The sequence below is a fragment of the Apodemus sylvaticus genome, chromosome 6 (assembly GCF_947179515.1).
Source record: "Apodemus sylvaticus chromosome 6, mApoSyl1.1, whole genome shotgun sequence".
In the NCBI taxonomy this organism is placed as follows: domain Eukaryota; kingdom Metazoa; phylum Chordata; class Mammalia; order Rodentia; family Muridae; genus Apodemus; species Apodemus sylvaticus.
In genome coordinates, this window is record NC_067477.1 from 92,135,863 (window position 1) to 92,151,889 (window position 16,027).

The window sequence follows — 16,027 nt, forward strand, 5'->3', positions numbered from 1 at the left end:
GCGCAAGTGTAAAGCAAGCACGGGAAGATATACCAGTAAGCTCCGAGCTGGTTTAGAGAGCCAGCCTTAGTGAACAGGTGCAAGAGCAAGGAGGGTGATGCCCTGGCATCAGCCTTTGGGCTTCCATATTATACATGCACCTATGCACTAGTGCATCCAAACACAAGTAAACCTACATACATGATATGACACACGAACGTCTAACTTCATGACACACACACTGTCAGCACCTCTGAACTGTCTGTGTTTCTCTAAATTGTATTCAAGTACTATCACTACTGTAACTTTTGATATGAGATTAATTCTACCTGTTTGCCACCTTGATGTCAGTGGAATTACCCAGTAGACATGACTTTATATCTGGCTTCCTTTGTTCAGTGTCTTCTGTGTGGAATGCTTGTATGTTGTTTTACATAACAGAAGATGATTCCTGTTTATTGCTGTCTAGCATTGCAGTGTAGGAATTTTCTTCTATCTGCCCATTCTATTGTAGATATAGACATTAATTGTTCTCAATTTAAGGCATTATAATTAATACACTCAGCACTTGTGAACAAATGTGCATAGGTGCTCCTGCTGTGTGACAGCAGACTGAAATCACAGAGCACCCGCACGCGTTGTGTTTACAGATATGGTAGACTTCCCAAAGATGCTGCAAAACTGCAGATGTTGTCGGCTCACAACTATGAGAACTATGACTCTAATCTTGCTTTACCTAAGCACTATGGTTCTATTTGACTTTTCAATAATGATGAGAGGCTAACTTGTCATGTATTTGGAACTTTTTGGGTGCATATAAAATATATATACCTTGTTGTCCTTTGTCATAACTGATAGTTTTATTGTCATGTATGTATCTGTACAAACTGCTTGTATATTTTAGGTATAATCATTCTGATAATGTTTCTAATTGTAAAATGTCCTCTCTTACTGAAATCTTTTAAAGATAATAGATTCTTAATATGAAATATTCTTGCATTAAATGAAAATAAATTCCTAATCAGAATGCACTCTATGGCTTTCACTTTGGGCATCCTGTATTTTAATGCTATTTCTTACTAGTTAAAAGATTAACGCATTTATATTCATCACAGCCACTACCCATGACTTCCCTCCTCTTCCTCCTCCAAGTATGACCACCCTCCCCCCTCCCAGTTTCATGTCCTTTTTTTTTTTTTTTTTTACTATGAAGCCTTAGTCCAAATAGCACTACCAATATGTCCATGGATCTGAGTCCATGTGTCCTGGACATGTACATCCTGCAAGCAGCCACATCATACAATGAGATTGGGTTCTCTCAGCCAACTCACAGCTGCTCTGATGGAGATGAGCAGAAGGGCTAAGAAAGTCTCAGGTATTGTAGTATTACCTGGAGGCAGGGGACAGTGCAGGGAGTTAGAGAAGAGAACTCTAACCCTAACCCTAGCCCTATGTAATATTAAAAACATAATCTTAAAAACAGTTAAAGGGGTAACTTTTATTATATATATTTACTATAATTTAAAATATACTTTACTTGTTAGTTTGTGGTAATCAAATTTTTATTGAAAAATCAAAGAAGAGGGTACTGAATATGTTTAGAATAAAATTATAGTGAACCAGAAAAATTAAGAAAAGTGAATAAAGTATACATTTGGTTAGTAAGTAAAAGGGTTTTGGCATATATTAATGAAGATATATTTCATTCATAAATTATCTAATAAAAGAAAATCTATTTTTCATGATTAGATATAAAAATATGATGAAATTAATTTTTATACAATTGAGACAGAACTCAATTTCAGCACTCTTCTACATGAATATTAATTGATCCAACAGTGTTTACTCATAAATATGCATAGCAAATGAAAACTCTATCCCACTTCCTCCCTTTCAAAAGTCACCTATGCAGTAGGACAGGTATCCATATGTGTGATTGCTATGGACCCTCGAGTCTCTGCAAGTTGAAAAGTTAGTCATCTAAATTATTAGTATAGCTTAAAAGTTTTTGCTGTCCAGTTCTTTTCTTCAGCTTGGTATGTGTCATTCTTGGTTCATGATACTTACATATACACTTCAGAATTGGCCTGACAATTTAAAAAAAACATGGAATTATGTCAGTAAAATTAGAACTGACATCTAATCATGATGTCATCTCCAACTTATGAATATAGTATTTCTATTTATTTATTCATGCCTTCATTACTTTCTTTCAATAATGTTTGATGTTTTCTATCAAGAAAGCACACATGTTTTTCTTACTTATAAAACTATGAATTAAATAGTATTAACATAGTAACTTTACATTTCTGGTGTGCTGTTAGCATATTAAAATTAATTTTTATATATTAAAATTGTAACCTAAAAAGTTTTCTGCAATAAAATTTAACAGCTTGTCCATCAACTAGTTTAGTTTTTCTATATGCACAGTCATGATATCTCTGAATAATTTTATTCCCTCTTAATTTTCCTTTGTTCATTATTTTTTCTTAAGAGAGCTTCAGCTGATGGTAAGTAAAATATACTAGAGCAAAATCTTTGTGTTATTTCTAACCATTGATCAAAATAAAGGTTTATTTTTGGTCCACTGGGAGTATTTTTAAGCACAGACTAATTTTATTTCTGAGCCCACTGAGATCATAGTCTTCCCTTTATTTAAGAAACCATGGGCTAGAGAGATAGCTCAGCAGGTAAGAGCCCTAACTACTCTTCCAGAGGTCCTGAGTTCAATTCCCAGCAACCACATGGTGGCTCTCAAGCATCTATAATAGGGTCCATGCTCTCTTCTGGTGTGTCTGAAGTCAGTAACTATAGCACACTCATATACATAAAATAAAATAAATAAATCTTTTTTTTTTTTTGGATTTTTGGTTTTTTGGAGACAGGGTTTCTCTGTATAACCCTGGCTTTCAGAAATTCACCTGCCTCTGCCTCCCAGAGTGCTGGGATTACAGGCGTGCACCACCACCACCACCTGGCCAATAAATCTTTAAAAAAAAGAAAAAGAAAAAAGAAATCACATTGTACTTAGGAAGGAAAGTTGTCTTGGTCAATGTGGATTGTCAGTTCCTATCTCCCTGCTCATATTGTAATATCAGCACCACTATGCCTTCATAAAAGAAATGGACACATACTCCTCCCTTTTCTCAGTTCTTGGGTAGGGTTTATATAATGTTGGCTTATTTGTTCCTTAGATTTTGGAAGAGTCTTACTCTTTCTCAGAAGGAAGATTTACAAGCTTGGTAACAGAAGTACAACCATTTAGACCCAATCTTTCCACCCTTATTTTGTAGGTTATTTTCTTAGAATTTCAAATACTTTATCTAATTTTTTAAATTTATTGGTAAAAAGTTAAACCTAATGTTTTTTTAACCATCTTTTTAGATTTATTAGATCTGCTATCAGGTCATTGGTTCTTGCATCTTTTCTCTGTTCCTCAACAGCTCTTGGGATGTTTATCAATAAAATTTATTGGTCTTACCAAATAACTACTTTTACATTTTGTTGACTCTATTATTAGCTTTCCTTAATCCTATTCCTGAGTAAAGCAGATATTATAAGTCAAGTTCTGTCATTAAATATCTAAAACCAAAGGCAAATCATATGTCCTCTTTAAGAGAGTTTCCTTGTCTGCATAATACAGAAGTAACACCACCAACCCAATGGGTAAATGAAAGTGGGTGAGGGTGGAGCAGGAGGCATAAGCAGAGTGTCCTTGTGCTGTCAGTCAATCCTGCTTCCCCTCCTGAGTAGCTGAGATTACATGTTCATGCCAGAGGAACACCTGAAATAACTTGATGTAGTGCAACCTGCTATGGTGGAAAGAGGTGAGGGTCTTGAACAGCACCAGCACGTCCTGGATGGTTCTTTTGGGAAGCTAATGAAATCTTTACCTTTAATAAGGCAATAGTGTCCATCTTTTTCTGTCCTTTTTCTGTCCAAGTAGATGGCCTTGAGATGTAACCATACATCTCTGTAGTAGATAAGCTGTGTAACTTTGGACAAACTATTTCATCACTCATCAAATGTTATTGTATTTATATATTTCCTTGATAATGCTAAGGGAGGGCTGTTTGTTTTGATCACAATTATACTCCCAGCAACTAACCAGTGTGCTGAGATGTTGGGAATGACCATCTGAATAGGTGAGAGAACAAGTACGTTTCCGCAACTGGCTTTATTATTACATCCAGCAGATTATTCATGTGGATGTAAGTACTTTCTAGTTGTTTTTTTTTTTTTTTTTTAATGACATAAGAGCCCACAGTGTGGTAGTTTAAGGATGGCCCATATATTTGAATGGTTAGGAAGGGCCATTAGGTTTGGCCTTGTTGAAGTAGGTGTGGCATACTTGGGGTGGGGGAGGCCTTATTGGAGTAGGTGTGGCCTAAATGAAGGAAGTATGTCACTGGGGGTGAGCTACTGGGTATCAAATGCTCAAGTCAGGCCCAGTGTCTCTCTCTTTCTGCTACCTGCAGATCCAGATCTAGAATTCTCAAGCTCCTTCTCCAGCACCAGGTTTGCCTGCTGACTGTAATGAACTAAACCTCTGAAACTGTAAGCCAGCCCTAATTAAATGAGTTGCTGAGGTCATAGCATCTCTTCATAGAAATGGAACACTGACTAAGACAGGCAACAAATAAGGTTTTATGGTCTGGAATGAAATGATGACATAAAAAGTATCTGAAATGCCAAGGGTCTTATCACAAATAGCCTTAACTTACATGTAGTGACTTTTAAAAGTAAAAGAAAAATCAGTTTTATTCTAAATACTATATAATCTATGTTGTTTGAAGGTATTTAAAGAATCAATTAGCTTTGACAAATAACCATTAAAAAGAAGAAAGGAAATGTAAAAATAGATTGAACTAGAGAGATGCAATAAGAATTTCTGTGGCATAGAAAGTGGACTCTGTAGATCAACATATAAAAGTGTTTCCCCAGGGGTGGTAGGCGTACTGCTGTGTCCTTATGTCCCTGAGGGTATGCCTCCAAGTGGGTGATGGGGCTGTAGTCACTCTCTCTGCCTTTGACTTTTCTCCTCTCCCTTCCTTTCACTCCACCCCCAGTGGAGCCATCTTTGTTGGAAATATGAATGCTTCTGGAATGTATACTGATAGCAAAACAATCTGGGTGGAAAATGAGACTGAAGAATAAAAAATATTTACTGGGAACCAGAAGCCACACTGGGATGAATATCAGAAACAATGGGAGCGAACAGAAAAAAACATGATGGTGAACAACTCTAGATATAGCTTGGATTAGAACACTGGAATATTTGGAAATGGAAATATTTTTCTAGATTTGATTCAAGTAAAGATCAGTCATATCCTGCAGATATTAAACAACTGCATCCTTATCTTGTTGTTCTGTCTAATCATAGACAAATACCACACGCTTTGACTAGCTCTGGCTAAGCCTTTATTAGCAAATTTCAGGTCCCTGTCTCATTTGCTCTATAAAATCAGAGGACAGAAAAAGATGGACACTATTGCCTTATTAAAGGTAAAGATTTCATTAGCTTCCCAAAAGAACCATCCAGGACGTGCTGGTGCTGTTCAAGAATACTGAGAATAATATAAAGCTGTACTCTCCGACCTTTAAATATTTATGGTGTGACTGGAAATAAGAAAAATAAGTCAGCAATTAAGATGTGTTGAAAAGATAGGGGGTAAAATGAATCAAAGAAAACACAAAGATGTAGTCACTCAGATCTGGAGAGGGGAAGGGAGGGATGAAGGAATAAGGAAATACTCCTGAAAGGAAGACATCTTAGCTCAAACCTGAAATGGAGCAGTTCCTGGGAAGATGTAAGAAGCTAAAATAAGGAAGACAGAACAAGTGGGAAGTAAAGAGAAACCTGTACAAAGGGTTTGGGTGACAATAGGTTAGAACCAAAATCCACTAACCCCACGCCTGCTGAGGGGGATCTACATAAATAACCTCCCCCAAATCCAAGGATTTACACATGGGCCTTTCAAGTTCTGCTATATCTCAAACTCAAAAGATCTGGTGAATTAAAAATGGGCTTGTATAATTCTTGTGAGAAGCTAGTACGGTTTTATCAGTTGTTTTTTCTTAATTCTGGTTTTATATGTTCACTTTGTCGAAAGTTCATTGAGTTCAACTCAAATGGCACATTCACTTTTCTGTTGATTACAATTTTAAGAAATAATAGAAAGTCTCTCTGTGTCTCTGTTGTTTCTCTCTCTCTCTCTCTCTCATACACACACACACACACACACACACTTACACACATACACCTTGTTAGTTAAATGACTAATATACAATTCAATGATGCTTTATTGTTTAGCTTAGGACAAATATATAAGATTAAAACAACCTATACATGATTAAGTTGTTAAATAAACACAAATCATGTTTCGCATCAGGGATGCAAAGGCAGCTTGGGCCTTAGAAAAGAACTCATCAGAAAACTTTATTTACTTATTTTGAGATAGGGTCTCTCTATAGTTCCAGGAATTTAGTATGTAGGCCAGGTTAGCCTCAAATTCACATAGATTTGTTTACTCCTGCCTCCCTAGTGATGGGGTTAAAGTTATAAGCCATTATGCCCGGGTCTTGAAAACTTTAAAAACATTTAAAAGTTGACTTTTAAAATATTGTCTAAAATAAATTACAAAATTGTTTCTCCATCCCAATATTCAAATATTAAAAGTCTAGACCACAATTTAATGGTATGATTAATGTTAAAAGATATAGATAGATAGATAGATAGATAGATAGATAGATAGATAGACAGACAGACAGATAGATATACACATTAATGATGTGACACTGTAGATAGATAGACAGACAGAGAGGATAAACAGACAGACACAAACATATACATTAATGGTCTGATGATAGATAGATAGATAATGTCTTTTTACTTAAATGCCTATTATATAATTCATATACACATACTTTATACACACACACACACACATACACATGATGTGGGGAGAGAGGAGAGAGCGAGAGAGACAAGAGACAGAGAGAACAGAGGCAGGTGTTATGCAGTTTCCCAGTAGGAAATGGTCACTAAAGGAGGTTCAAAGCAGGATTATAGCACTGAAGCTATTGACACCATCTCTTAACCCCCTGGCAAAGTTAAACACCAATGACGAAAAGACATAAGATATAGCCAAACAGGACTATGTACTGACACCTATTAAACACTGAAAGGACTGAAACCTCTGTGCCCCTGACTCTTGCAGGTCGCTGGAGAATGGTAGGTTTTTCTAGGGCATGGAGCTCTGGACCCCTCCTCAAAATGTCCTATGCATATCTTTATATGTTATCTTTTGTAAACAAAAAAAAATCCTTTCAAATAAACCAAGCAGTGTGTCTTCTTGAGCTCTATGAGCCACTCGTGCAAATTAATCAACCCCCAGAAAGATTACATGAGAAGCTGGTTACAAGCAGGTCAGTGAGAAGTATAAGAGATAGCCTAGGTTGGGACTGGAGTAGGTGGAAAGGAAAGAGTCCTGGGAACTGTGGGACTTGAAGCTCTCCAGTGGATACTTGCAGAAGTGAATGGATTTAAGACTCCCAGCCGATATCTGCTGCTACTATGTGGCTAACTGCTTTCTTATTATACTTGGGAAAAATCTCAAGTTCTCTGAGTAGTGTGAGAGCACAGCAAGGGAATCAGGAATTTAGCCTGAGTTAGCTATGGCTTACTATTACAGAGAGTGGGCTCTGGAAGAAAGGCGAAAGTAACACTAGGCCTATCCATCAAGGGACTGGTTCACTCATTAGAAAAGGGCACAAAAGTTTACACTGTGAGAACATAGGAGGAAAGGTGCTGTTTTCAATCCATAAAGAGCACCCTCACTAGAAATCAACTGCAGGACCCTAATTTTACACTTCATAACTTGGAGAATGAGGAAAACAACTTACACTATTTGAGCCATTCAGTACATTATATTTTATATTTTATGCATGATATATAATGTAGAGCTGAATAATATAAACATTATATATTAACCACTGGGTAAAATATTAGCAGATACACAAAGGTGAATAGTGTTCCCACAAATTTTATATCCAATGCAAACCTCAAACTGTTACCTATCTACAAACAGAATCTATACAAGCAAGAACAGTTATTTACAATGAGGTCACACTGGATCATGATGCTTCCTAGAGCAAAGAATCAATTTCATCAGGAAAGAGCACACATGGATGGACGGATGGATGGGTGCACATGCATGCGTGTGTGCGCGCGCGTACACGCACAAGCCATGTGAGGGCTAAAGAGATAGCTCAGTGAGTAAGTAGCACAGCTGCAATGATCTACCTGAGTTTGGATGGCCTAAACCCACATAAAAGCCAGAACACCAGAACACAATAGCATAAACCACTTGTAATTTTAGTGTGCACCCCTGGCAGATGGAAGACAGAAACAGAAGAATCACTTTTAGTTTATGGGTCAGTTAGCCTAGCATACACAGCCATGAATAAGAAAGATCCTGTCCCCACCACAAAAAAAAAAAAAAAAGATGGAAAGCAAGGACCAATATCTAAGCTGTCCTCTAACACACACACACACACACACACACACACACACACACACACACACAAATGCACTCATTACCACACCTTCTGACCATGTACAAATAAAAAAAAAATTAAAAAAATTTAAAAACCATGTGAGAAGAAAGTTAGAGACTAGATTAATATTACACGGCTATAGACATGGCTCAGTGTTTAAGAAGGCTTGCTACTCTCTCACAGGTCTGGAGTTTGGTTTCCAGCACCCATGTTAGATGGCTCACAGCTACCTGTAAGTCCAGTTCCAAGGACTCCATCACCTGCTTCTAGACTCTGCAAGGGCATGCATGCCACCACCACCATGACCACCTTGCCATACACAAAAAATAAAATTAAAATAATTAAGCCATGAAATACTAATGGTTGCTGGTAAGAAAGGATTCTTCTCTTGGGCCTTCAAGGAGACCATTGTCCTAACACATGGTGATTTCACTTACAGTCTTTAGAAAGGTCAAAGAACATGTTCTTGTTTTTTTAAGCCACCCAATTTATAATACTTCTTAACAACAACCAAAGGATGTCACTACAGAGACAAAGAGAAGCAGGAAAAATAGATATCTGTGTGTATCTCCTGTCCACTGGTGGATAAACTGATCAATAAAATATTACTGTTTAGACATAGACATGCTAAAGATTCTAACATGCTACAACACTGATAAGTCTTGAGGACACTAAGTTTTAAGAAGTAAGCCAGTTATAAGAAAACAAGTAATATTTGATTCCACTTATATGAGGAACCCAGAACAATCAAATTCATAGACACAGAAAGAAGAAAAGAGGTTGCCAGGATTTAAGGACCAGAGGAACAGGAGGTCCTTTAATACGCACAAAACTCCCAGTAACAGTACAATCATGCCACAGTCTCACCAACACGCATTACTTTCTTTTGTTAGGGCAGAGAAAAACATAGGAAGGAAAGATAACACTCATGATTAGTATCTTTGTAACTATAACTGCTAGTGATGTTTTCTGCATCTTTTCATATCATACTGCTCATTTGTGTATCTTCTTTGTTTAATTCTAAGACCTTAGTTCATTTAACAAGCTTGCTGGTGTAGTTGCTGTTGAGCTGCAGGGCTTCTTAGATAGACACCTTTACCAGGTGTATAGTGTGCAGATAAGAGCTTTTACTATAGGTCCATTAGCTCACTCTACTTCTAAGTGTTTACTGGTTTAGGCCCATGCTTCCATCTTTGCTTTTGCTGCCTGTACCTGGAGTGACATGTCTAACAAATCACTGCTAGATGCATTCTTGTAAAGCTTCTCTACAAGGTTTTTATCTACAAGTTTTATAATTTCTGGTTTTACACTTCAGTATTTGATGAATTTTGTTTAGAGGGCAAAATAAAAGTCCAGCTTCATTCATATGCCTGAAGAATGCATAAAACTGCATTTCTCTGGGTCCCCCTAAAACACAGAGGTTTATAGTTAGAAAAATGCCATGTTAACTAAACATATCGAATAATAGTAGCTAATATTTCAAAGATACTAAGAATACCCTCAATAATAAAATAACTTTAACAGGGAAAATCATGACAAATTAAGGTAATTTGGCTATATATTGATAATATTTTAAAAAGATTGACATCTGTTCTTGAACATAGATTTCTTCATGTCATTATTCTTTAAACAATGTGAAGTACGATTATTTACATAGCATTTACATTGAGCTATGCATCAATAATTTAAACTTGTTAAAACTAGACGAGAAAGTTAAATGTCAATAACATTACATATAACAGAGCCCAGTGCTCTTAATTTCAATATTTTCCCCACATCGTCTAACAACCAAAAAAATTCATAATTTGAACTAATCTGATTTCTGAAGATATTTATCACAAACATCATTAGCTATGGTCCCAAACTTACTCGTCCCTCCTTCCTTCTGTTCTTTCATTCTTACTGGGGAAAAACCTCTAGTAGCAGCTGTACTGTTCAAATCCTCTGTGCCAGATGTTGGCTTTCCCATCTTCCTAACAGCTGGAGTGACATGGTCAATGGTTTGCTGACGCAGTTTGGGGAAAACATTCTTGTCACACTATCATCTTGACTGGTAGCTTAGCAATGTCCCCCTTTGACACGCCCAGCAGTCTTGTAACCTGGAGGTGACAGTCACCCAGTAATTAGAAGGACAGACTAGCCAAAGGACAATCTAGATAATGAAACAGGAGGAGTGCTGATGGACAGATGACACACTGTTAGCACCCAAAGGCCGCACAATGCCTTTATAAGTCATTACTAAACTAGCTCACGTTATATACAGCTCCATCTGCCTCATCCAGGACAGGATTGAGGCAGAAAGGGAGGAAAGTTTTATGTAAAAATCAGAAGTAGACATTCAAACAATTATCACAAATTTTTACAAGAAATTATATATTCTCAAGATGACAAAAATATTGAAAAAAAGACAAAGAATTAATTAAGAGAAAGAAACACAACATTTTCAATAAAAAGATAACCAAACATACCCTTATGGGATACTGGTAAGATTTGTAGCTCACATAAAATGAAGACTACAAGATAAAATTATATAACTTCTATAGGAAATCACAAAGAAGATTAACTTTGAGATATAGAAAATTTTCTTTTGTTCATATACAAAAGAAAACATGGAGTATCTGGACTTAAAACTGAAAAGTTTATGTCAAAGGGCACAGGTAACACTACTACTAATAAGCAAAGAACTATAAGCTTACATCCATTACCCTATCACTACATACAACTAATAACCCACAGGCTAGCCAAAGAACAGGCTTCTTCCTAAAACAGTACAAACTGAAATGACACATCACACTCTGAGAGTAACTTGACACACACTATTGTCTGCCCCTTTATCTTATCTATAAGAAATGTTTAGTAAAAGGCAAATCTACTGAGATTCTGAGTTTCCTGTTCTGGGGAAAGAGGAGGGACTGACTATAAACAGGCATAAGCACACTTTTTGTGATTTGAGCAATATTCCAAAACTAGGTTATAAAATGGTTTTAAAACATAACTCATAACTACATTAACTCAATAAACCTATACACTTAAAGTACATGAATGCTGGGATCTATGCAAGTCACATCTAATCAATAATCAAGGAAGACAGCCAATGGGACACGGACACACACACACACACACACACACACACACACAGAGTCTTATCTTTAATATGCCCTAAGCAGCTCAATGGTGGGCCACTTCCAAACCTCCCATAGTCCTCCCTCTCCCTCCGATAGTCCTCGATTAGTACATACTAAAAACTGTATTCAATCTTGACGGCCCCACACCCAGGTTTGCAGACCCCTGGGCCCTGATCCCTGACTCTTACATGTTGGCTGTCTCTCTGTCCTACACTTCTCAGACCTGGAACTTTGCCTTTCCCAGCATGGCACCTTCTTCTCCCATGTTTCTTGTCCAGGAATCCTAAAGGTCTCCCTGCCCAGCCATTGGCTACTGACAACTTCATTTACCAATCAAAGCCAACAGGCGGGGCAGCAACCCTCCGCATCCTACATGCAGTCGTGTGAATTCCCATGTAATTTCAGAAACCCAATTAAAGTAATACAAGTAATAAACCAAATCCAGAACACACATACTTCTGTATATGTGTGTGTCATATAAACATACATATATGACAAAAGATTGAGACTAGAATATATTAGAAATTATTCTAAGTTGATGAGCATAAAGCATAAACATAAGGGTTGGAATTTCTTCTAGGCTCTGCCCCACAGTTAACTAGCAACAGCCAGGTATGCCCAACTTACTATAAAAGGGGATGCTGGCCTCTCCTCACTCTCTTCTCTTGCTCTTTTACCCTCTTTCCCATCTGTCCCTTCTCTTCCCATTCCTTTCCCAGTCTCTCTCTCCATGTGTTCATAGCTGTTCCCCCCTCCCTTTCTCCATCCCTCCCTCCAGGCTCCCTCCCTCTGCCTTTCTCTATCTCTAGTACCCCCTCAACTCCCCTCACTAAGCCCTAAATAAACTCTATTCCCTACTATACCCATCATGTGGCTGGTACTTCAGGGGGAAGTTTTCCTTGCCCGTGCTATTGTTGATGCTATGGTGTGCTTACAGACAGGAGTCTGGCATGGCTGTCCTCTGAGAGGGCCTACCAGCAGCTGACTGAGACAGATGCAGATTACGCCCAATCATTGAATTTAAGTCTGGGAATCCTAGGTCTGCATATGCCTAAAAGTCTACATTAATTAGGGGAAGAATTGAAGAAGTGGAAGAGGAGGATGGCCTCATGGGAAGACCAGTAGTCTCAAATAACTCGTTCCCCAGGGAGCTCCCAGAGACTGGGCCACCAACAAGGCAGCATACTCAGGCTTGTCCAAAGCCTCTAGCACATATACAGCAGAGGACTATCTGGTCTGGCCTCAGTGGGAAAAGATGAGCTTAATTCTGGAGGCCCCAGGGAATAAGGAGGACTGGTGGGGTAGGAGAGCACACTCTTGGAAGCAAGGAAGAAGAAAAATGGGATAAGAAACTGTAGGAGGGGGGACCAAAACTTGGAACTGGGGAGAGGACAATGGCTGGAATGCAAATAAATAAAACACAAAACAAACAAAAACACAAAACAAATATATACAAATGGAAGAGTATCAAATTTTAATCAAAGGGTACATAAAAAGTCTACATTAAATTTAATAAAATTACCAAGCTATTGAAAAATACACAAAGCAGAATGAAAATGACATATCACTCAGTGAACTGAAAAACTATGGAAAGCAATAATGCCAGAAGAGCTTATGGCTAATGGTAGCTAATTAGATAGGAATGTATACTTCAAGACGGCAATAAAGTAAGGGGATGATGAACATTTCTTGGGTTATTCATGAAAAAAGTGAATTTGGCCAAAATTAAGAAAAAGATATGTGTTTTTAATCTAACATTTGGAATAACTGTGCTACTTCACATTCTGTATAAAACAAAAGCACAGACATGTATCATTAAGTCATTGAAGTCCTGCCATAAAAGAGAAAGGAGCAGACAGAACAGCGGGGTGGGTATTGAAGCATGCACATCAAAGGATTTAAAGCAGGAACCAACATGCTTTAAACAGCAAGACAGTAAGTGTTTTCAGAAGGAAGAGAATGAGTCTTGGTTTCTTTATTTGTCACTGTGATAAAATACCAAGACAACAGCAACTTACTGGAGAACAGGAATACTCAGTTTCAGAGTTCAAGGTACAGCCTACATGGAAGGAAAATCAGGGCAACGGGAGCATGTCGCAGCTGGACACCACAGCTACAACTGGAGGGGAGAGGTGAATCCATGCTGCGACCCAGCTTCCCTTGCCCATTGCATTGGTCAGGACCCCAGCCCAGAAACAGCAGCATCTACAGGAAGTGGATCTTCCCAATGCAAGGCAGTCAAGACTGTGTGGCACTGGCAAGCACAGAGGCCACATTCCAAAGTGGTTTTAGAGTCTGTCCAGTTGACAATTAGCACTAACCATCACACGATGATGTAAAATTTCTTAATAAATATTAGCAAGTTGAATTCAACAATATATGAGAAAGATATGCACCATGATCAAGGGGATGTATTCAAGGAGCACAAGCATAGTTCAACACATGAAAATATAAGAGAGCATTTTAATAAGGCGAAGGATAAAAAACACATGTTCATTTAACTCAATGACAAAGACAAAAAAGGGGTGATAAGATTAAGCACCCTTCAGCATATAGCACCTCACCAAGTTCTCTATAGGACCATATCTCAAAATTCTAAAGGCTGTATATATGAAAAACAGGCAGACATATGATAGATAAACTAAAAACATTTACTTTGAGGTCAGAAAGAGAAGGGTAACAACTTTCACCACTTTCATTTTATACAGCAGGCTAAAATTAGTCAAGGAAATAACAGCTGACCAAATTGGTAATAAGAAACTAAATTTTCTATGTTTGCAAACAACATGATTTTACAAACTGATATAAACCCTAAATATTCCATCAAAAAACTGAAGTAAGAGAAAGTCTTCTAAACTTGTTTTATGAATCCAGCAATATTAGAACTGATAAGTTAATAGGTAAAGATACAAAAACTAAAACCATGATATAAAAATTTAGTATTTTATTCACTAATAGGGTTCCTGGAGTGAAATATGAAAAAAATCTCATAAAAGCTACCAAAATAAAATATTTTGGGATAAACGTAACCATAGTAGGGAAAAATCTCTAAAGTTGACATTATAAAATGTGCATACTATATGCATCAGTGATTAACTCTAAGTCATCAGTAATGAATAAGTATCACATGAAGGAAAAATAAACACACTTCTCTCACCTGGGGGGGGGGGGGGGTCATGCAACCAAGAACAAGTACAGACACGAATCTCCTACCTCATGCTCCTTTTGTTTTCTGTGTCCATCAGAGAGAGAGAGAGAGAGAGAGAGAGAGAGAGAGAGAGAGAGAGAGTGTGTGTGTGTGTGTGTGTGTGTGTGTGTGTTATATCCTATGTATCTCTAACTAAGGTTTCACTGTTTATTGAACAGTACAGAAAGTATCACATGGGAAAGGAATAAGGTACTTGACAGAAACCTTTAACAGAGTTTTATTAGGGATTAAGTCACTGTCCCAATGTACCTAGACAAGGAACATCACTGCTTATCAACCAATATGCTCTCAACTTTTATGGTAGGCCTTGAGAACTTACTTTCAACTTCTGCATCTGCTGTTCTCAGCAAATGATACACATTTGAAATGCATTGTTCTAGGTCAAGCACATGAAAGAGTATACAACTTAAGGCTGCAGCTATACATTAGCTAAGGATGTAAAAGCTGATTACATGGGAAATCTAATGCAAGCAAACTTGTGGCAAGTTGTTACATAGGTCTGTCAAAAGCGGATTAAACAAGCAGGCTGAGTACACAGCAGACTAGCAGTCTGAAGTCTGAAATAACTTCAAGATGTATTATTAACTCTGGCTCTGAGGCCCAGCAAAAACTTTCTGTCTCTTAGAATGTAAGAGATATTTTCATAGTTGCACTGCCACAATAAAACAGTGATGAAAGAAATTATATAGGATGTGAGACAGAGAAATTCAAATTCTGTATTTACAGATAAGAAGAATTCATGCTATTAAAATGATTATACTACCACTCTATCAAAAGACCAACAAGTTTTCACAAGAGTAGAAAAATCAACTCTAAGGCTAGAGAGATGGCTCAGTGGCTAAGAGCACTGGTTGCTCTTCCTGAGTTCAATTCCCAGCAACCACACGGTGGCTCACAACCATCTATAATGGGATCTGATGCCCTCTTGGGACATGCAGGTGTACATGCAGATGGAGCACTCACATGTAAAATAAATAAATATTTAAAACAAAATCTCTAACATTCAGATGAACCTACAAAAACCCAAAGTAATTCTAAACAGGTAGAAGGTAGCTCTGGACTTCAAATACACTATGAAGATAGAGTAAGCAGAGCAGCATAGCATGTCACAAGAACTCGGAGATGAACAGAGTAGCAAATGTGAATAGACTGTGTG

General features: G+C 37.5%; 1 protein-coding gene across 1 annotated transcript in view; it reads right to left on the minus strand.

Annotated features, from left to right (window-relative positions):
* The window catches only part of Cog5 (component of oligomeric golgi complex 5), a 300,848-nt gene that overhangs the window by 147,752 nt on the left and 137,069 nt on the right, over positions 1-16,027 (minus strand). The gene's annotated exons all lie outside the window — the stretch shown is intronic.